Genomic DNA, 23,649 nt, shown 5'->3' on the forward strand with positions numbered 1-23,649 from the left:
AGCGGACAGACGGCTCGCGCGAAACGAGCTGTCGATGCATAACGAACCCGAGAGCGAGCTGGATATAAGGATCGTGCTCTACATATATTTACGCAACCGGCCCAACGGTTCAGCCGCTTCTTTATTTTTTCATGGCAATTTGCTGCCAGATGTTATTACGTACGCGATTACCGGACGGTAATGTGACGGTGTTTACGGCACGGGTAACGATACCGCGATTGATAATCGGACATACCGCTCTGTGTCTGTGTATCCGCCTTTCGCGTTTGTCGCGCAGGACCTGCGTCGCTTTTCCCTCCTCTCGCGACCGGTTTCTTCTATATACGCGCGCGCGCGTGTGTGCGTATGTAATTAATAACGGAGAACAAATCAGGGATAAAACGTAAAGAAAAAAAAAGGAAATAAAAGGATTTAAATGCAAGGAAACTGCATCGAGCTACTTCAAACTCCGACGATCTCTTTGGTATGTTGCCTCGTTACAGCGTCACAGCCAACATAAGCAAGTTAATTCAATTTAAATATCGCGATTAATCCAAGAAAACGCTAGTCACGAGCGACTCTCGTGGCAGTTAACGTGTTAATTATCTTGGAAAGCGAACTTCTCAACCAACGTACCACTTACAAAATCGACGATCAAGACCAAAACCCATCTTACATAGGCGCAACGTCTTCCACGATCTCGTCGTATCCACCCACCCTTCTCCACACGATCCTCCCTGTTCATCTATTTTCCTTCGCGCGTCGCTCCTCCCTCGAACAAGAATCACTTTACCACGCACCAGCGTAATATACGCGCCTCTTCTCGTCTCGTAAACTCGTTCCCTCGACTCTCTCGACAAACCCGACGCCGCCTTTTTCCCCTCCTTTATCGTCCGGTTTCGTTCCTGTTTTCGTTATCGGTTATTTAAATGTTACGGGTTAATACGAGCCACGGCTGGATCAAAACCACCTACCACGAGGAACGTAGAGCCGAGTCTCGGGACGCGCCGGTCAAGACCCGTGATCGACTCTGCCGATAGAACGAATTCCATAGCGACCGTGAATCGACGTTTGCACGCCGAGGAATACGAAGCGCGCCTATGGCCAATGGCCAAACAGTCAGAATGGTCAGTTATGCGCGATCAAGATAAATGGCGGCCCGTCGAGCAGTGGCGTTCCTCTTCGTGCAAGCCATCGGCCAGCCGCGGAATATCCATCGACGTTATGGCTCTATGAAAACGTCCTGGGTCGCGGGTCCCCGTCCGTCCAAGAATATAACTCGTCGGCATTCGTCACTTCGGCCATCATCGATTACACCCTGGATGCCGTTTCCGATGGAATCATTTATCGGACGGCACCGCGGCTGCTTTCTTTTCTCTCGTTGGAGAACTCCTCGACGAAGGTCGCTGCGACGGTGCGTCCAGCTATTCGTTTCGAGTCCCAGGCCTCTCTAGATGCGATCGATCGGTGAGAAACGACAGGCTGGATTTCTGCTGATTTTCGTATTAATTCTCGGAACGTGAACTTGCGAGACTGGTTTGCATTTTCAGCGTTCCCGGCCAGACACCAGACAAGACGATTTATCTTTAATTTCGATATTTGCAATGTTTGGTCTGTAGATTTGACGATCAGACTGGATAAAATGGAAGCTTGATCCTCTCTCCAAGTCTCTTTGAAAATAAACGTTTGATCGTCCGAGAAATTAAACCGTCCACGCATCGACGAAAACTTCAGCTACTTCGAAACCATCCATCCATTCGACGTTCCACGCAGATTCCCATCTTCTGAAACTAAATCGCGTCAAATCCCAGCGAATCTCGTTCGTCCAACCTACGCCCAAAAGCATCGAACGTGCAAAGCTTGCGACCTTGAACGTGCAAAGGCGGTCGACGTAGACAGCCACGCAAACTTCCGTTTGGCCAACCCTTCGGCTATGCAGCAGCTTGTACCGGCGTCGATACCTGTCGACTCGATCGAGGATCGTCCCGTCAGAGGTGACGCGGTAACAAAATCCAACGGTCGGTCGGTCGGTCGGTCGGTCGGTCGGTCGAGCACGCGGTACACGGAGATTCTTTTCCAAAAACGTCGTCCGCGAGGCACCTGCGCCGTGAAATTCCTGTCTGGCGTCCGCGGCGTGTTCTCTATGCAACCGGCCGATGGAGTGGGAGTAAATGGTGGCGACGATGACGAAAGAACGAAAGAAAGGAAGAGGAACGCGCGAGAATGGAGGTGGCAGAGCACGGGGGATGCTGTCTCGCTCGTTCACAGGGCCATCCATTGACGCCTTTAGCCCGGCATTTATGAATGAAGTCCTCCCCACCACTGTGCGCTCGCGCGATCTTACGTTGCACATGCGCTCCGGGCTGCGTGCGCACGTTGCGCTCTCGTTGCACACGACTGCGAGCGTAACGATGCAACGCGTCGTCCGTATAATAGTCGTCCGTACGGACCCCGCTACTATTCCCTATTAGCGCTTATAGATAGAGTTGCTCGCCAATTTACGTACGTTTTTTAGATTCATATCGTACGCGTTTTAGAAAATACATTGAGAAATTTCATTGGCACCGGGATGAGAAACGATTACGATGGACTACGTCGAAACAAATCTGAAAATGTAGCTTAATAGGTAATATACGAATTACGATCGATATAACGAATTATTTCCCGACGATCTAGAGAAACTAGGAAACTAGGCAACTAGGAGAACGAAACAATGTTCCACGAGATTTTCCGTGATCTACAAACGAAACCATTTACAAGGTAGTAACGGTAATTTATAAAATCGATTCGAGTAATTCCAAGGTATTTTAACCAGACGTTTACTCTTTAGGTATAAAATAAATTACTTGGGAAGAAAAACCACGGACCACCAACCTTCGTCCGTATCATCAGCCTCCCTCAGCGAAATTTCAACCGCTATAAATCATTTTTGCTTCCGTTCTTGCCTCGCGTTCGTGAATTCGCTCATTATCGTGATTTTCATCGTGACGTAACGGTTTGCAAAACGATCGCGGCATTATCGTCGTTTGACGATACGGCCCATTTCTGGCTAATCGATCCAAATGATATACCGATTACGCCACCGGGTGAAAGCTTCCTCTGTTAACGCTGGCAAAAACCTAAGGAAACCTGCGTATAGTCGCAATCCTCAGTCCCTCAGCGAAGAAAGTACAATCTGCTGTGGCGTCACAAACGCAGGGCGAATTGCGAAACACCGCGCATTATCGAGATTTCGATGGAAAGTCGTTGATTTTTCTTCGGCGATCTCGTGGATGCGTTTACGTAAGATTATACCGACAAAAAACGTTCGAGAAAACGGTCCAACCAACGAGATTTCATGGAGTTTTTATGGCGTAAATCGTGTCGCAGAAATTACGCAACGTTCTGCTGATATCGTATCGTTAAATTCTACGTGTCCACTTTGATACGCGCGTCAGTTACACCGTGGCGAGAACAACCAAGTAACTGGGTAACGAGCTTGCCAGTGAGAAAATTCCTCGAATCGGTAATTCGTTGCGAATAAGCATCGACGAGGAGAGGCTGTTTGTGAACGAGGCTGGAAGGTTCGATACCAAAGAAAAACGACCGCCGTCTCTTTAAACGAGCGGTGGACGGTCGCATCTGTACGAAAGGAGAGGATGGGTGGAATTAATCGAGCACATGACGCGCGAGTGTCCCGAAGGGGCGCGCGGCGAACACATGGTCCGCGCGATAGAAAACCGCCGCGCGACAAACCGGGACCAACGCGGAGAAAAGCCGATTCCTCGTCGCTAGAACACGTGTCTAGACTGACAAAAATGCTGGCCGCCGCGTTTTTTCCACGCGGCAACGAGCGTATTGTGGCGCGAGGCCGCGCGTTTCCGCTGCAACTCGCGCCGCCGAAAAAACCGAACGAACACGCATCGTCTGGAAAAAGGGGCACGTGCACCGCACCGTTTCCACCGGCTTTCGTTCTTTTATTTTTCCTCTCCGTGAATTGTACTATTTTTTACCTTCTACTGCGAATTTTACTTTCGAGACGACCGCTTCTCGTTGCGACCAGGCTCGCCTCGCTTCCACGAGACGCGCCATTTTTACTCTTTCGGCTGACCTCGATTCCCGCCAGACGAAGGCAATTCAATTTGGTTTCAAGTAGATTGCGCAAGACGCATCGATCTGGAGATATCGACGTTCGATCGAATTCTCGAATCTTCTCTTTTCTAGAGCCGATCTTTACTCGTAGAGTAGATCTTGGGACCTAGAGAATCCACGATTGTTGTTTTAGGAGAGCAGCGATGATCGTGGGTGGTAGAATTGGAAGGATGTTGGATGGTCTTGCGTTACGATTTTTTGAAGAAACGTTCGTCGATGGAGTTTTTTAGTGAGATTCTTGGCTCGATGTTCGTTAAAGATCGACGTAGAACGAACGCGATGGTAGTCTGTTCATTTATAATCAAAGTTACAAATTTCTGAAGGGTCTGAAAAGCGAGAAGCGAACGATTTTGCGTGGATGGGCTGGCACAATCGTTCGTAGAGATATCGCGAAAGAAAATAGCGCGAGGCAAATGTAATTATTGCGAGCTTGGACTTTGGAGAGCATGAATCATCGAAAAGTGGAATTTAATTTCGATAAATCTGAAACATACTCGATACTTTATTTCCTTGACATATTTTAATGCCAATTGATCGTTGACTATCCGTGTAAGTGGTTTATAAACTATCGGTAAAATACGAAAGCTACTTATACTTATTTATACACATGTAACTTTACGAACGTATCCACGTTACGTGGCACTTACGCTTTTTGTAAGGATGTGTAACGCTTGAATGAACGTTAAGCTGCGTACGTGGCTCTTATCCTTTAAATCAAGGACTTTAATTAAAGAGAACGCACGCTGCAAGCCACTCGTCATGAATAAAATGCAACAGTCTTGTGTCAATTACACACTGTATCAAGTTGTGATTAAAATTCTTCTCTCCACCTGCCCTTTAACTTTCGCAATTTATATTCGGCTCTCAGTTCCTATTAAACGCGTTATTTTATCTCTATATCCTTATTTATGTCTTTCACACTTTGCAACTTGTGCGCTTCGTAATTTCCGATTTTAATCTCACTATTTGTATATTTGCTCTGCTCCTTACTTTTCTCTTTCGTTTACGTTCTTCATTCGCGTCCTGCAATCTCTCTCTCTCTCTCTAATCGCATTACGTTTACCTGGCTCCGAGCTATTCTCGTTAATAACATTCACATCTAGTGTTATATTAATTGGCTTAACGTCGATTATAACGCAATTAGTTCCTCGCGTGATAAACGTACGTAAATCGAAAGTTACACGCTTGTGTATCTCTATAGTTGTTCGCACCAGGAACCATCGAATCTTTTATATCCGATATAAGCTCAAGAACGTGCAACGATATTGAAAAGCGAGCCAGATGCCAAACAAACGGCAAACTACAAAAAGCATAACGGCAGCTGGAGAAAAAGATGGCCCTTAATGAAGACAGCGATGAATCAAGAAACCGCGTGATCGGTTTACCAGTGTGCAACAAGGGTGATAATATATCGCGTATAAATTGTAGCAAAACCGTTGTCGCGCTATAAGCTAACCAACGCGAACGTTGATGGATAATAATCGCGTAATGAACGTGAATTATTGCATAATGCTGTCGAGGATCGGGCGTGGCCGTGTTACGGGGTCCGAAGAGCGAGAAGGCGGGAAAAAAGGGAAAAGAAAAAACCAAGCTAAAATCAATGTTCGCAAGATCGCGGTCTCGCGCGAGCGCGCGCCAGCCACTGCGTTCCCTTTTAAGTATTTCAACTGATAATCATACCCTTTATCCGTAGCAATTTACCACGCACCACCGTATATCATCGTCGCCTGTTATTTGCAGGTCGTCGAGAAACCTCCGACACGTCGTTGCAACAACCTTTCGAACATTTCTTGATTTCTGACGCGAAAAGAATAGCTTTTTTCCAACGTAGGATAATATTCGGACAGTCTGTTCTTTTTCTCGCATTTTTCTTTCTGTCGTTTGCAATGCCGAGAACCATAACGGTGCAAGCCGGTTTGATCTTCCACAAAATAGCGTTCTGCGTTGACCATTTAAAAAAATGATGATCGTATTTTCCTTCGAGCGATGAAAACGTATGGCGACAGAGGATAGTAAAGAGGAACGATACTTTCACGACTAAATGCAAATGTTCGAAGTTGCTTTCGTTTACCCTTCTCTTTTTCTCCTTGCGATGACTTTGCTCTCATTACAGAAACTACCACACGCTATACGTACTATAGCAACGATCGCATGACTTTTGGAGCGTTTGTCGCTGAAAGTAGCGAAAGCCACGCGACACCAGCGCTATATAACAGTTCGTGAATATCGTGTAAATAGTAGGCACAACAAACAAAGGAAAGACAAAAGAGAAAAAGAGTAAATGTACTGTTTTAAGTCTCAAACTTGATTTCCTTCTGAGATGTGTCCAACGATAAAAGGTAATTTATTCTAGGAGGAAAATTTCGAAAAAAGGAGGGACATGAAAATAGTAGCTTTGTTCTGTGTAGAGAAACGCTTGGCTGGAAAAAGAAAGAAACGATAGAGAACCTTTATTTCTAAAGAAAAATGTAAAACTAATGGAAGGAAGAATAAAAGAAAATAGATTTCCGAGAAAGGTAAGAGAAGAGGAAGCGGCGTTAGGTTCGTCGAGAAGGCGAGAAGAGGAGAGATGATTCCTTTGAGAAGAAGCAAGAGGAGGGAAGGAATTTCCATTGAAGAGGATGAGGCTAAAGAAAAGAACTTTCATTGAAAGCGTTCTCGAGAAACTGCTTTCCTTTTCAAAAGTGCCGACAAGATAAATGCAATTCGTTAAAGTAACGAACTTTTAAAAAGAATTTTAACAAAAAGTTTAACGAACAAATAAGAAGGGCAAACGTATTTCTTTCAGGGAGAACGAAAAAGAAGTGAAATATGAATCGAGCATTTTATGTAAATGAGATCGCAGTTATCGAATCTTACAAAATTCCACCGACACGAACGGGCCTCGTTTTAAAAAAATCGCCAAGCGTAGTTAGCCTAACAATAAAAGATCGCGTATTCTTCGCGGTTCGACGACTTCGCGTTCCTCGCAGTATGTTGACCTGCGAAGGAAGAGATACGCAGCCGTAGGTACGAAAGAAAAGACGAAAAAATGAACGGCGGATCGATTAAACCGCGAAGGAAACAAACAAAATACCGAATTGACCGTATAATTCCATCTATCGTCGTATCGTCGCGATTCGTCTTTCATTTTGCAACAATGTGCCGCAAGTGGCTAACGAAAAGATGGCGCGTAAAACAGGGGATCGTAGAAATGAAAAGCTGCGAAATATAACAACGTACTGCCTAGCGTTTCGTGGACGCTAATAAATAACTTTAGCTCGGAATCACAGCTCGCTTCGCTGAATTTATTTACGCAATTACGAAGCGACATATAACTCGAATATTTCTATCTTACAATGGTATTGCATCGGCGCAATTTTCGCGCATTATCCCGCTGTTCGAGCCTTGATGGGTTAAACATACCCTCGTCCATCGAGAACAGAAGGCAAGAGAACAAAATGATAAATCTTACGTAAAGTCTTCGTGATAAAAAGAGGAAAGAAATATGGAAAGAAGAGATTTACAAAGTCGGTGGTCCAAGGGGACTCGGTCGAGATAATACGAGTGGTCGGGTGGTAGGAAAGGGGTCGAAACGATCGTGGAAACGACAAGAAGGGAAAAGTGGCGCGCGTGCAAGAGAAAGAATGCGGCGAAAGGGCAGGGCCAGAAAAGGTAGACGGGGGGGAATGGGGCGAGAATTCGAAGAGCGGCGTACGAGCATCTTATTTCAATATTTTAAGCGCACTCCGGGGTATCACGCATACCACGAGTGGACGGCCAATATTTGAAACGGACCACAAACGCCGCAGCGCGGCTTCGTTCCTGGGAAAGAGAAACGAACGAACCGAGTACGCGCGTACTTTACACAAAAAAGCCAAGACTCGATCGAAAGTGTACCGATTTCTTGGTGAAAAATTACGCGCGATCGCGACGTTGAATTTGTTCACGGCGGGACGTCGCTCGTGAGAAATGGCAGAAATTAATTAAGAGACGAACCATTGGGAGCAGCGAGGATCTTCAAAGCTATCGCGTTCCGATAATTACTCCGCCCTTCCGTATCAAATGCGACGTTACGTTCGAGAAATATGCAACGACGCGATATTTTTGATATAACAGGAGCGCGTTCCGTAAGACTGGACGCGACCGGCGTAATTTACGATTTCATCCACGATCGAGGCTGGCCCGTCTAAAAAGATACACTGTTCGCTTGTTAAGCGGAAAGATAAAGGGGCTGCCTTCCTGGATCGGTGATCGCCGTCGTTGGGGAATGCGGTGTGCGCTTTTTTTTCCGCGAACTTGCAATTCGTCGCGGCGTTCTTCGCCAAAAACCGGCGCTCGCCGAGTTATCGAGGAAGCGATTCCATCTCGACCAATCCACGGCTGCGTAATCGCTCGAAATAAGTCGGCCGACGATAAAGTGGTCACGAAGGTTTAAAGAAGTGGCAGAACGATAAAACGGCCGTCGTTTATTTCGATTTTTAAATTCTTCTCGATTGAAAATTATAATTTACCGATTATTAATACTAATTGACCGATCTTTTTGAATTATTTATAAACCGTTAACGTCGCGTGTTAACTGTGTTAGTGCATATTGATATTAATGATCACAATGGCGTCCTACCTTAACTTCTTTAATTTCTCCGCTTGATGCTCCTAATAGCCGCTTGGCTCACGTCCGTGTCCGTGTCCGTGCTTCCGTTTCCTGTAACAATTATATTTTTCAGTTACGTCACTTTTCCTATATCGTTCACGCGTGAAAATTACAGACGAGAAACAGAAATAAAATCACCGCCGCCTAAGCCGTTTTTGAAACGTTTTCAACAGAGGAAAACGTTCGTAATTAATCGTGTAACGACGAATCGGAACGAACGATTGCAAGGAGAAATGGATCTGGATTTTTCAATGGCGTTAGTACGGCCGATTGGTACGCGAGGAATTCCATTGGCCGGTCGGGCGTTGGCAATATCGCGAGCGGCGTTCATTAAAATTCATTAAAATCGATAAGCTCAATTAGACTTCCTCGCGCGCGTATTTCGAAACTCACCCCTCGCCGAGCGATTTTCAACGCGTTCCAGGAATCATTTTAACGACCGTAAAACGGACTCTGTCCGCTTGTTAAGCCGACCGTCCTTCCCCAACCGTGTCGCGATAATCTTCTTTAGATAATCTCGTTAATTGATTATTCTCTCTATATTATTAGTTTCGAGCCTTCGACGGGTATTTCTTTATGCGCTCTCGATTAACAACGATTATTTCAACGGATTAACGTCGCGTTTTCTCGGTTTCCTCGTTTTATTCGTCGCAGACGCGTCGACTCGTAGTTGGTAAATTATCTTGGAAAAGGGCAGGAGACGGTACTATCGTTCGTTAACGAATTATAAAGAGCGACTAATTATTCTCGTCTCCAAGAATATACCGAAGAGCGTGGCGACAATTAGCCATTCTTACGCGAATAGTAGCGCGTTCGTTTGGTCCGTCTACGAATTGCGTTAGATTCGCTGGAGGAGAGGAAACGTCGGTTTAATTGGCTCGAGCGACAGATATCGCGGGCCTGAAACAAGGAAAAAGCGATTTGCCATGGGGGCCACGTAAGACCGTAGCATGTGTCAGTCCTCGGTGAAGCTTAATGGAACAATGGGGACGGGGAGGCGGCCCTTGGGCAACTCGAGGGCCTGGCAGTCAATGAATCTGCTGGCCTTTTCCCATGCCCGCGAACACCAACGCCACAGAGTTCCCTCTCTCTGTACGACTGTTCGGGTCCAGTCGATTTTATTAGCCTCTGACTCATTCCCTCTTTACTCCCCCGCTAGTCTTGCTGCCGGATATCTTGTCTTCTTCTTTTTTCCTCTTCTTATTCTTATTCTTATTCTTATTCTTATTCTTACGCTACGGCTACGTCTTCGTCTTTGTTTTCTTCTCTCTGTTAATGGGACAGATCGTCACGCAGGACCGTTTCAACATTGGACAGCTATCGTTTTGGTCAGTTTTCGTGGATTTTCTAGATGGATGTGGAAGATCGATTTGAATTTTCCCGGAGAAATTGTAACGGAACGTTGGAATAACGGTGTTGTTGGTTGTCGTCGCTCACTAGTCGAGACTGGAAGTCGTACAAGGAGAAAATTTCTTCTATCGAAGATCGATCCTGCAGAACGACTTAAACATTTTCTTCTTCCACGTGCCAAAGAGATTCAAGAAACTCGCACGATCTTTTAACGAACGAGATGGCGAGTTGATCGAGCAAACGCGCGAACGACGAAACTCAGGACCAATGACGAAGACTAAAGCGAGGAAGACTGGCGATCGACTTGGAGACGCGGAGAGCGACTAGGATGATTGTGTAAATAGGGAAGAGTCGTCCGGTCCTCCAAGTTCAGCGGACCTGTTTGTCTCGATGCAAACGATCGTGTGAAAGTCTCGCCGCCTCGTTAACGCCACCTTCCGCCAGACCCCGCGAAGGATGGCCGAGAAAGGGAGGAGTCTTTTTAACCGAAGCCCGAGAAGAAGTTGCCAGCCATGACCACGGTCAGCGGAGTAAGGGGACCGAAGCATGGTGCTGGGAAGAGCAAAGATTCCGGGCGAACCGAGGAAAATAAACGGACGAAGACCTCGTTCTCTGTTCCCGGCGAATTAGCTACTCGATTAACAGACTGCCGCTTTGTTGCGGATGCTGTCCGAACCGACTCTCGCCTTTTCGACCTTAGGACCTACTGTTTATTGCTTTGCCTCTCTTGCTTCTTTTGATTTCTTCGGGTTGCCTTCCTTTGCCTTTCGACGGCAGTCTCGATCCTTGGGATAAGAATGTGGAGATTTTGCTGTCCGATATATAGGCGAAGGGGATGAATTCTAAAACGCTCCGATGGACGTCTGAAATCACGAGCGAACAACAACAATGAACGTAACGAGGTAAGTTCGAGTCGTACGGAAACCATGCTGATTAACTCGAGAATTTAGGACGCATAGATGGACGACGATTACATGCTGCTTTCCCAAATGAGACTTTCACAAACGAGGATGCCACGATTACCTAAATTCGTAGGGTTCCGTCAAACATAGGCATGGCTAACGTTACAGCAAACTTCATCAGGGTTCAAATGACAGGGCGATCAGTTTATCTTCAGAACACCTTGTATAAATTCCTCGAAAGCCCCCAACACTGTACCAACCCAACGACATTCTTCCCAAAGAATTTTCCCACCATGAAAGCGAACAAAAAAAAAAGAAAAGAAGAAGAAAGAGGGAAGAGTATCCCTCGTGTTGTATATCCACACACAAGCGCATAACGATGTTCGATTTTCCCGAATTTTCTCAATTCCGTGCCCCTTCTCGTAACCTTCCGAGTCTTGGAAACCGGGAGGAAGCTGGAGCGACCGAATACCGAAGAAAAAATAGCGCGAAATCCAGCCTGGAATTCTGAAGGAAGAAAAGGAGACGCGGTAGCCGGGACCCCTTTGAAACATAGTCTCATTATTTGCAAATCCGATAAATCTCCCTCGTTCGTGGCGGCTTCCACGAAGTTCGCGGTGGAACCGGGCCACGCAGATTGCCAGAGTATCGCGTGCTGCTGGCCATCTTTTGGCCAGGTTTCGGTACCTGGACCCTCCGCCCTTTCATCCATCGGCAAAAATCTCCCTCCTCCTTTCGCCCCGGTCCACTTCGTTCGCCGATACCTCGTTCGTCTCGGTCCTCCGCGTGCGGCCCCTGTGGCACTTTCGGCTGTGGAAACGGTGAGAAATATTCGAGGTCAAGGTCGCGGAGGAAGGATACTCGCGCACGAGCCGTTTCTCTTTTAATCGGCGAGCAACCACGCTTGCGATTAACGAGTTTTCTTTTTTTTTTTTAGCTTTAGTTTCCAGCGTATGGACCGTATAAGCTAATTTTTCGGCTTGGAAATGTTCGTGAGAGATTAGGAATGGCGCGAGGGTGATCCGTCTCGACGATCCTCGGCCAGGAACTTTTAGATATCGTACGATGTTTTCGTAAGAGCGTGCGATTTCCAGAAGAAACGTATTATTATCGGACAGGCTTAATTGAGATTTCACAAGCCAGACCAATCGTAATCACGCCAAACGCAATCTTATCGTACGATCTCTTTCAAATTTTTATTAAATATCCTCCGTACATGTAATGTACCAAGCAACGATCGATTATCCACACGCGAAATGAACGAGGAGTTTTTCATACGTGCGTTCCTATAGGGGTTCCTCGGCGTGCTATCCTCGAACCTCCTCCTCGCCGGCTCCGTCTTTTCTTTCCACGAAACGCTTTCGGCAAGTCAGCACGGAACCGGATGAAAAGCATGGCGCGCGTTTCTCACGCAGAGATTGGATCAAAGACGCGAAGCACGCGTGAACCGTTGATTTACCACGAGAAACGAGTTGCGCCGATCGAACCGTGTTATCGGGCTATTCGTATCGTTCGATAGCCGCGCCGTGTATTTTCACGCGTGCGAAAACCCGCCGTATGTTGCTTCGACGGACGTCGATATCGTATCGGTCGACTCTGTATCGTTCGTGGCTTTTAACCCCACTTTGGTTACGCGAGATCCATAAAAATCACAGGTCTTGATATTCCGAAATTGTTCGAATACCAGGTTTCCAACCAGCGAATTTCATATTTTTCTCTTTAAAGGCTGTCTTCGAGCGAATACCAGAGACCCTATTAGACCCAAAGGTAGATTCTCGTCGTCGTCCGCAAGAATCGCCTGGTTTCACGAATTTGTCAAAAGTCGAGGATAGACTCCAGCGGCGAGCAGGCGTCCACGGGACGGATGCAAAGTGTCGGCGGTCCATTAAAGCCGGGCTTTCAATTCCGACCAGCCGAAACGAACCCATCAGCCCGGCCCATATTCCAGAAACCATCAGCTCGGGGCTGGAGGCTGCGCAACAAGCTCCACGAACGCGATCGTTGCTCGCAATCTCGTCGAAGCTGTTCCCTTCTAAACGCGGCCCGAAACCCGAGCCGAACATTTTCGGCCTTCTCTTCGTGCCCGATCCCTCCGGAGCAAAAAGGATCTTGCCATATCCTTTGATCCTGCCAGGGAGCCGTTCGTTCCCTTTCTCTTCTTCTTCGTCTTCTTCTTCTTCTTCTTCTTCTTCTCCTTCGTACTCTTCCCTCGATTCCTTCTACCATTGGGCCTGGAAGGAAGGACCTCCCTGGACTTGGTCGCTGCTCTGGAGGTCCCGTTCCTCCCTTCTCGCCCCTCATAGGCAAACGGCAGGCTAACGGACGAGCCAGAGAAGGAGACCGACAGAACGGACTCCGACGAAGACGAAGAGGTTCGACATGGTGCGAGCAAAAGGCCTGCAAAGGACAAGCTCTCGTTTTGTTCCTCGTCGATTGCCTTCATCCTTTTCTCTTCAGCTCCATGCGCCGTTTCCAACGGGTGAGGTTCTTTTGAGTAGTTTCATCCTTTGGGGGTTGAAGTTTGAATTTTCAAAGGATTAATCTCTTGGCCTTTGGAAAGATGTTTCTCGGTCTTCCGGGAACTGCGGCGGTACGTGCGATGGAGTAGCGCGGTGGATGGATTTGGAACGAACGTGTTCGACGATTTGGTTGGAAATTGTTCGGAGACGTCAAAGGTGAAGGCATAGTTCGAGAATCTGCTTGACGTTGTTACGGAGAAGTTTTCGAGTTTCGAAGGGACGAGCAGTAGCGAACGAAGCGTTGGCTATTCCGTGACGTAAAGTACATACGGTTGTACAGGGATTTACACAAGTATCGTGAAATACAAAAGTTGGCGAACCATCTCGTCTCACCATCGTCCTTCTTCAAAGACCACACATCGCCAAACCGCATCATCCCATTATTCTTCGCTCTCTGCCTTCGCACCATACGTCTTCTTTTAATCCCCGTGCAACCACGTCGCCAAAAGATTCCCTGCGCTCTTAAACAATACCCGACGTCCCTGCCATTCACCCTTTCATCTGTCGATTTCATCTCTCCTGCGATCCGATATATCCTCTTCGCAATCACCGGAACGATATTCTTCCCATTCCTGGACTATCTCAAAAGTCGAGACCTACAGCTTTTCGCAGTTCGATCGTACGAACGTGTTCCTAACGATCTCTCCGCTACCCATCGATCGTCGATCGATCAACGCGACCACCGACTGGCCGTTACATCCTTATCGTAGCTGGCGAGAGCGATATCCGCGACGATGGCGCGAGCGTCGGAAAAAATACGAGCCTGGCGGGCTGTGCGCGATTTGACGTGGTCGCGGTGCGCGTGTACGCACACTCCGACACCCCCAGACGCGGCGGCTACGAGCCACGACCACACGAACCCCGTGGGCCCCGTAGAACCGCATTCCAAGGCGGCTTCGTGGACCGGGGCCTCGATCCGCGGGACGCGGAGGGCCAGCGCGAACGTTAGGAAGGTGGTGGAACGACATGGTGAGGGGAACAACGGGGGGAAGGAACGAGACAGGCCGCGGAAGGGCGCGAGAGAGACGCACGGGCCGAGGAATAACTCGATAAAGCGAAGGACCCCTTCTAATTAAAATGAGTTCCGCCGTGGGTCCTCTCGTGTACGATTCTCGCCGCGGTCTTATTTCGTCGCGGATCCCTCCCTACCCGCCGTCCTCAACTGGCACGCCAGCTCTCGGGTCGTTCCAAGCATCCTTCCTGGTCCACTGGAATTCGAATGCCGGACATGTGGGAATTTCTGTGGTGGGGAGGCCGTTTCCGCGGTCATACGATCGATACCGCGAAACAGAAACACGTGCATCTAGATTTTCCTCGAACGACGACGACGACGACTCGAGTGGTTGGTCCTTTCGGGTTTGTCGAGGTTCGATCGTAAAAGGTGTGAATTGCCGGACTTTTTTAATTCTCTGAAAGCTTTGGAAGATAGCTGGAACGATTTGAGACGGAGCGTTTGAGACGAACGCGTAAATTTGGTAGACGTTTTTCGATCGTACAACGTTGTTCGGCAGAAAACTGGGAACGCGTGGATCGTTTGGATGCTCCGAGAGATTCAGAAGGTATCGGAGAGAATAACGTAGCGCGGTATGATTTGAGACGAGCGTTGGAGGTGCGTCTGCTTCGCTTTGAAATACGATACGTATATCTGTGTATGGAAGATGGATATTAAGTGTGCGCAGTTTTCCAGGTGTTTGATTTCACGAATATCGCGATATCTCCAGATAATATCGTTCCAAGAATGTTTGATTTCGTTTTCGCGAATGCACTCAGGAATTTCGTCTTAGCAGTTTTTGCGAACGAATAGTCGAACGAGCGAACGAACCAAGCCTGGACCCTTCGTTCAAACTTTACGTTCAAACCTGCGACTCTTCGCGTCTCTTAAATTTTAGGAAAGTAGACAAATGTAACGAGGAGACACTTTGCTGGATTGCAAAACAGTCGTCTAAACGGAAAAATATAAAGGATGTTTTTAGACGGAGAAGAGATGCTCTGGTCGTGATTTTCGCGACTGCCTAAACGCGTCGGCCGATTAAGCCAGGACAGAGGCTGTACACCGGTGTGGCATAGTAATTAAGACCTTATGGGGCATCCCGAGGAGTCATTCCAGCGTAGCGTTCTATCGCACAATACATCCAATTTAATGACCCGATGCGTAAATCAAATCCCTCCGCGTGCCGCTTCATCGAAATCCTTGCTCGTTCTGTCCCTTTCCTTCCCCATCGTACGTTCGTCCCTCTTTTTCCACGTAGGAGGTGGAGGCTCCTTTGAAACCAGCCAACCACCACCAACCGCCGCCGCCGACATCAGCATCGGCACGGTCTCTCGCAAGGTGGGTCGCCTTGGGTGATACACGACGTTTCTCACGGTGATAATTATCACCGTCTGCGCGGCTCCGAGAGACAGTCAGTCTGCTTTTGTATAAATACTTCGTCATTAGGAATTTTTCCGAAGACGACAGAGAGGGCTGGTGCTTTAGTTTACGCGACGTTTCGGTGTTTATTCGTACCATCTGTTTTCTCTGGCGCGATCGAGCGCCGTGTATTTCGTCGACATGCAACTATAATCCTTCCCACGAGTGTGATTTCATCGTCGACTCTGGTCTAAAAAATGGAACTTTTGTAAACTCCGTATGTGTATACAATTTTGATTCTGAAACATTGGATCGAGGAGAGCAGCTGCTATCATAGGTGCTAATTCAAAGGAATTCTTTTCTTAACCAACAGCGTTGTTTATTCATCTTTAGACGTGTCTATCTTGAAATTTAAATGTAAGTAACGAGATACGTCGTAGGCTATCCGAACGAAGGAGGAGCTCATGAATTTTCTTGGATGGCTTTTAGCGGTGTCGACGTCCTGAATGGTCGTCTGTCCATCAAACTCAGGTATACATGTGCAGTTCTATACGATAATTAAAAGTCCGTTATTTCAGATGTTCATTGTTATTTCGTCTGCGTTTAATACTCGGCTCGAACAATGAGATTACGGCACGTCGATCGCCGTTGAATGCTTCCCAAATATTGAAGTATCCAATTTGACAGTATGCTACAAGGCAAGTGTTCCAAAGAGTTCTAAAAACTGGCAGATGTCCTTGTAGTGGAAAAATCATTCGTAATATAATTTAGAAGCTATTCATCGAAGTTAGGCGAACGTTTATCTTTAAAACGGCATGAGAAATTAGGATTCTTCTAAAACGAAAGAAACGTTGCCCTCGTTCTGTTTGAAACGAACGTGATTCACATGGAATAACATTGCCAGTGTTTCTCGCGGAGCTGATCACCTTGAAAAATGATATACCTCGTTCTGATTAATTACATATTGCCAAGAACGAAAAAACGAGAAGAACCAAGCCCATATGTAAAGTTATGCCTGTCGTAAATAAGTACCTCGCTCCAGATAGCATATTTATTTTTCCTTGTACGACACGCCATATTTTTTGTAACATCAACCGTGCGTCTCTCAATGGCCGCAGCATTTGTATAGGTTCAATGCCGGCAATCGTAATTTGCTCACAATTAATCCTACTTTGTACTCTGTATTACCATCGATTACGTAAATCACGGTACATTGTAATTAAAAACTTACGTAATACGTATTTATTTGTTTCAGCCTGACGATCGAGTTGCAGCGGATTTGTTTTTACAGCGGAAGAAAAATTGCGTAATATCAATAAGGTTGAGTAAAATTGAGATTTTAAAAGTTTGTTTCGGGGATCGTATTTTTGAGGGAGGATTCTTATTGAAAAAATGATCTTTCGCTGACAAGTCTGCCGTAAATTTGGGTTTATTTAAACGCTTGGAAGATTTTATACATTTCCTAACGCTGGCAAATATCCAATTACCTTCTAGGAATTACACTTTAGTAATTTAGTGTCGTGTAATTGTATACGAAACGGTAAATCGTCGTTCATCGACTATATCTTAATTAACAACGATGCAGTTGCTACGGGTAAACTCATATTTCTCGATACAATTGCTCATATTGCCACGCGTTTCTGATGATCGATGCAACGTGGAAATGGTGGCCGATCGTATTCTCCCATATTTTATGGCCAACGTGTCAGCTTAAGTCGATACTCGAACGCTTTAATAGTCACCAAATTGTACGAAATTGGCTATTAAAATGGAATTCGGAGAAATTTGAATAGAGTAACCGAATAATTTCTCCATCTTCGTAACTTGATAATCTGAAAATTCGGAATAGCTGCGCGGTCGAAAGAAAAACTTTCGCTGCTTTTGCCAGGAACAAACATTCCACGCTGAATAGAAGGTGTTCTCACGTTGATAATTATCACGTCTCTAAGAGAAAGAGGGATTGTGTTCTTGCGTGAATGCCCGCTGAAGTTTGCACATTCGTCGGCGCAATTGGCGATAACAGGTGGAGTGCAATGACAAACGCAGTGCAAAATGCAACGCCGCAACGTGCGTTGATATCCCGCATGTACTTTCCAGTATTTAACGTATCACGCGTATTTTATGGATTTTCTCATTTCCAAATTCTCCGTAAATCATAGAAATCCGAAATCTACTGATAAGAGAAAAATCCTATTAAAAACGTAGCGTTTTTCAAAACGTTCCGATCGCGCTGTCTATCGCGAATCCAAAACAATCCTTCAGAGTATCGAAGATTGCCAAAGTCAGCGTTCCTTGTTCTTGGGTAGCTCGAGAGACACGCGACGAACGCTGTAGGAAGAACGTTTCTGGATGAAATTTCGTTCTCTGCAAAAGCGAGGGAAGAACACCGAAAAGAAAAATCCATAGCGCATACGGTAGACCATAGAACATGCATCAAGAGATGTGTAGCGAGAAAGGTACAGGTCGTTAGTGAATTCCTGGTAAGGATTTAATTTATTCAGACGTGGCCTCGCGAACTGATTCCCATGTGCGACTCGGATCTTTAAAAGCCCGGTCGCCGAGTCACAAAACAAACACTCCGGTCGGTATTAATTCTCGTTAGTGCCTTCCGTTGCAGGATTACCGATTACTTTTCGAGGAGAAAAGAAAGGGGGGAAGAAAAAAAGGAAAAAGGAAGGGAGAAAAGAAGAAAGAGGGAGAGAAGAATAAGAAGAGGAAAAGACGAAAAAGAAGAAAGAATGGCGTTTGATCGTCGCTTTATCGAGATCCGCAGCGAAATATATCTCAACGTTTCCTTTTTTTCTACGAGCCTTTCGCACCGGCAGCCGGAAAAATATCGCCTCCCGCGAGGACCGCGCGCACGCAGCAAATTCATGCGAATTCTTCCGACCTCTTCCGCCTCGCTTCGATAAAGCCAGATTATTGTTTCGCTGGGTCAGCGTGTTTACGCGAGACCGATCGATACCGTTAAATTATTACTCTTCGTTGCTGGTAGTAACGCTGCAACGTGTGATTTTGCGAAATTTCATTTTTTAGTTTACAGTTTCGGACTAAATAACCTCGAATGATTGGTAAATTCCAACGAATAGAGAGAGAGAGAGAGAGAGAGAGCGAGAGAATGACGCGGAATGGAAAAATATCGCACCTATTCGCGAGTTTCGCTGGCGGAAATCTTTGGCAATCTTTCTTAACGTGCGCGCTGGTTTTATCAAACGTTGATAGGATCAACGGATTTTCTCACGCATGAAACAATAAAGTAGGCTACTTTAAAGGCAAAGTTTACGGGCACGTTCGGCCGAAATTCTGATCGGAATCGAGCGGACCGGTTGGCCTTTGCATTCTTGCGATTGAGAGCCTTTGCAAGGGTGCACCGACACGCCTCGGGCGGTTCCCATTGCATCGTCGCTTCAGACGCCAACACATTCGTTTCTCGGTGCAGCATTGTATCGCCGGGACTTATACGATCAAACAGTAAACACGACCCGGCCGTTCGATTGCTGCGGGACACGTGGACGAAAAAAAGGACGATTTCTCGTCCGAATTCTTTTTTTCTTGCTGAATGAAGAGAAAGGTCAAAAGTAAATCGTCCAGATGATTTATTTGCTAAATACTTGGCTTGCTTCGGTTACGCTTTATGAAATTGAAATTCGAAATTGAAATTCGATGGTTAAAGTTGAAACGAAAGACGAAGATTACATTTGCCATAGAGAAAAAAAGAAGCTGCCACTGATATTTCGTATTTCGTTGAAACGCGCTTGTTTCTCTTACTCGATAGTCGTAAAATTGGAAAGTTTGTATTTCTAGCAATTTTCAAAATACGATATGCATTAAGTGGAAGGTTGCTGGAAAGCTACTGAAACCAACAAACAACCATGCATACACCGCTGCTATTGGCGAAGCCTGCAATCACCTTCGATTCACCTACTTCCGTGACTGTCCATAATTTCCTTCGTAACGATCCTTAACTCCATCTTCGAGCATCTTCCTTCTTCCAGCATGCACCCGATGGAATGCGATTCATGTAGCCAACGATAAACCTGCAACCGGGACCACACATCTTTCCTCTTTCGCCTCCAACGTACATCTAACAACGTATTCTGCCCGATATAAGGTTCCTGTTCAATTTTACCCCCTGTATGGTTCATTTATATTATCCGCTCGGACACGGACCGGTTGTGACAGTTACTGTGTCTTTGCACAGTCGTTATTTACTGTAAGCGCGCACCGTGTCCGTATGCATAAATCTTTTATACAGATTCCGTGCTGTACTATAAACAGCAACAAGAAGAGTCTCGGATCAGGTAATGAAATTTGGTCGAACCACCTACGATCTGTGTGTGTGACGAGCATAAATTCGATTATCGTAGCATCGTATCCAAGTGTCTGAACTTTCGCCCGAACCAAGTTATACATACGTATAACGATAAGGAACGAACCTATATCCGATACGATCCGAAGAAAGACGAAAGGAGACGGAAGAGGGTAAAGGAACGCGTAAGAGGAGAGAGCAAGAGGAAGACACGGTAGTGTACAATGTCGAAGCATCTGGAACGTTTCTGCGACGATTCGCGAGTACTTCATGGTTGAGCACAGCACGTTGGGATCGCAGTGAATCACCTTGTGAAGGTGGGCCGCCGGTTCCTCGGTTATGTGTGTATTCGCGTGCATACGCACGCGTGTTCGTCCATACACGCGTACACATACACTCTCAAACCGCATACCTTTCCCTCCTTCTTCTTGTCTCAAGCTAAACCACCTTCTTCTGGCCCCCACCCCATTAACTCAACCGCCTCCCGCAACTACCGCCTACCACTCACCTTTCTCTAACCCTTCCTCTCACTCTCTCACTCTCCATAGACCAGACCTTTAATCCAATCTGTGTAATAACAGCCGCCCTTTAAAAAGCGCGGAAACCCGCTGTGTACGCGCCGCCGGTCTTTTGCTTTGCTCGTTCCAGGGGAAGCTGCGAGCCGCCAACTTTCGCTATTTCGCGCAGCAGGATTCTACGAGATTCTATTTTCATATGGCGAGGTGTTAGCCTATTAGAGAAAACTGTCGAAAGTTTAAAAGCAGAGTGTAAATTTACAGAGTGCGGTTAGCCTAGTCACGGTTAACGGTAACCAGTTTTGTATCGGTGATTCTAGGATCGATTAGTTATCTCTATCGGTTGGTCGGAGCTTCGGATCGTGTAGATTCGATGGCGATCGGATGAAAGGGCTCCGAGATGGTTTTTAGTCGCATTCTTCGGACGAAGTAAAGTAGAGGAGGAAGAAAGGCGCTGAGGGAAGACAGGGGGTTGGAGGTGTGTACGGTGGCTGAGGAATTTTTGAGGAGTGGTTTTAGGTGCGGTAAATTCAACGAGGAAGCGTTGTTTAGTACCGTGGACGGATCATTCTTCTGCGAGAATCCATCGGACAAAGATGAAATAATTTCCAACGGAAAATCTGTTATTTATCTATTATTCGGACCTTTACGACGGTCCCCTACGAAGTCTTACGCATCGTACAAATCCTTCTACCTTACGAATCTCGAATATCCATCAAAAAGCCATCTTCTAGGACCCAGAGTTTCTCTTGCATCCCAAACGACCCTTGCGATAAACCAAAAACTTGGATCACCGACAAAAGTCAATCTCCTCCGTACCAACGATATCAACCGGGAGAAATGAGGAGCGTGCGTGCGCCAAACAGAAAGTCACGCTTTCGAGGGCGTTCACGATGCAACGAAGGAAGAAGAAGAAGAAGAATGAGAAGAAGAAGCCTAAGAAGAAGCATGAGGTAGAGAGAAGAGAGGAGGCCCGGGCCGAAGAGAAGGTTCCGTTCGGCTGTTCTTCGGTCGACCCTGATCCTTCGTGGCTTGGGACCCACCACGCCATGGGATGCCTCCTCTCCTTCAGCGCCGGTCGGCGGCTCAGCATCCTTTAATATCTCTCGGCGGCCTCCTCTCGTCCAGCGTTTCCTCTTTGTCGCTCGTGCTCCTCCTCGTGGCTTCCCTTCTCGCTAGGACGGCTCTCGCGGTCGGCCACTTTCGATAGCATCTTGATGGAATGCCTGCGGGGTAGGTACCTGCCGCATTGTCGGCTTGGTTCAGCTCGTGCTTTCGCACTCGCCGTGATCGCCTGTTGTTGCGTCCTGCTGCCGTCCCTGTCTCACGCTGGTTGCTGCTCCAGCTGGCGTTGTTGTTGTTGTTGTTGTTGTTGTTCTAGGTGTCGCTGTGGCCGTTATTGGTACCATTTGGTCGGTCGAGTCGACTCGGTTGGCGCCTTTTTGGTGTTGGTTTCGCGGCCGGCGTGTTGTCTCGTCTTCTTGTTGCATTCATTCCGCTAGTCGGACCACCTCTTGGCCGTTAAATCGCGTTGCTGGTCTGGTTTTCCTCCGCCACGGCGACCTTGCGTCCGCAACGACGAACCGTCAGCTCGGCAGACGAGAATCGCGTTTTCGTATCTTATGCGGCGAACCGCCACGCGGACGAGACGAGAAAGAGTCGAATTGCACGAAGTTCGGACTTGAGAATCGTACGGAATCTCAGTCGAAGGTGACCTTTCTGGGTAAATTGCTTTTGAGGTATCTTGATAATTTATTTTGCTCTATTCTAGTTGATTTTTTAAGTTTCCCGTTCATTACGATCTTTTCTATGGCGCTGGGAAGTGTTAAGACACCGACTTGCTTTCGATCAGATGCGATTTAATAAAATTACAAGTAAAAAGATTTGAGCAATAGGAGCAACGTACTTCGTGTATCATAAATTTTCTTAAAGTTACGATTCAAATACGAAAAAAGATTCTCCACTTTTCTTTATCAAACATAATTATCGGAGGAACCATCTTCCTCTTAGAAAATGGTCGACCATTAATAATTTACAGCCGACGATTGATCTCGGCGCGTACTTTAAGCTTCGCATTGTTGCATAATGCAGGATGTTTTAGTGTGCGTTGGATCGCGTATCAAAATATTAATTACGCCACTCCCTTTTATAGATCAAAGGTCTCAAGATCAAGGTCCCAATGATGAATAATAGTTTGCGAATAACCATCGACCAAAGTGCCGATAACTATCAACGGTTACTAATGATTTATGCGTTTAACACTTTTCTTCAAATCGTTACGACCGTTACCGATAAAGATCAGCATTAATCACCCGTGCGTTATTAATTGCCTCAATTCGAGTAACGTTTATTTCGCGTCTCCACGCAAACATCTTCGCGTATAAATTATTTCCCCTACTTTTTATTACTCTCTTCTCTCTTTATTTCTATCTTCTCTGATTGAAGATTCTCGCGCAAAAATTGTATCGAATGATTCTGTGAATTTTAAAAAAGAAGCGGCAAGGTAGAATCGACCGTCGAACGACGCGGTTTTCGTTAAATGCGGATCATTCTCTCGGTCAATATCATTTTATTATTAATACGTAATTTGTTAGTAATGAACCGCCGTGACTTTCTAACAAACTAGACGGCTAACGAAGAGCGTTTGACTCGAACATCTCCCTTTCTCTGACTTATTTTACTTATTGTTTATTATTATTTATTATTTTATTACGAGAAAATAACAAAACGGGTTATTACATACATACAAGTACGTACACATTCTCAAGACTGCAAAATTATACACAGATTTTCGACTATGCGGACTGTCTGTGTCCCTAACCCTTGTGTTGTTCGAGGGTCAACTGTATTTCACTGTAACTTATGTAAATAATTCTATCTATGGCTATTTAAATGATACCCATTTGATCATTTTCCAAATATCTAAATATTGAATAGTACTCGATATTGATAACACACATA

General features: G+C 46.2%; 1 protein-coding gene across 1 annotated transcript in view; it reads right to left on the reverse strand.

Annotated features, from left to right (window-relative positions):
- LOC122569998 (G1/S-specific cyclin-D2) overlaps positions 1 to 23,649 on the reverse strand; it is a 138,718-nt gene that overhangs the window by 72,650 nt on the left and 42,419 nt on the right. Inside the window, exon 3 of the mRNA XM_043731776.1 lies at positions 8,714 to 8,794. The gene's annotated coding sequence lies outside the window, so the exon portion shown is untranslated. The remainder of the gene's footprint in view (positions 1 to 8,713; positions 8,795 to 23,649) is intronic.

This window comes from Bombus pyrosoma, linkage group LG8 (assembly GCF_014825855.1).
Source record: "Bombus pyrosoma isolate SC7728 linkage group LG8, ASM1482585v1, whole genome shotgun sequence".
In the NCBI taxonomy this organism is placed as follows: domain Eukaryota; kingdom Metazoa; phylum Arthropoda; class Insecta; order Hymenoptera; family Apidae; genus Bombus; species Bombus pyrosoma.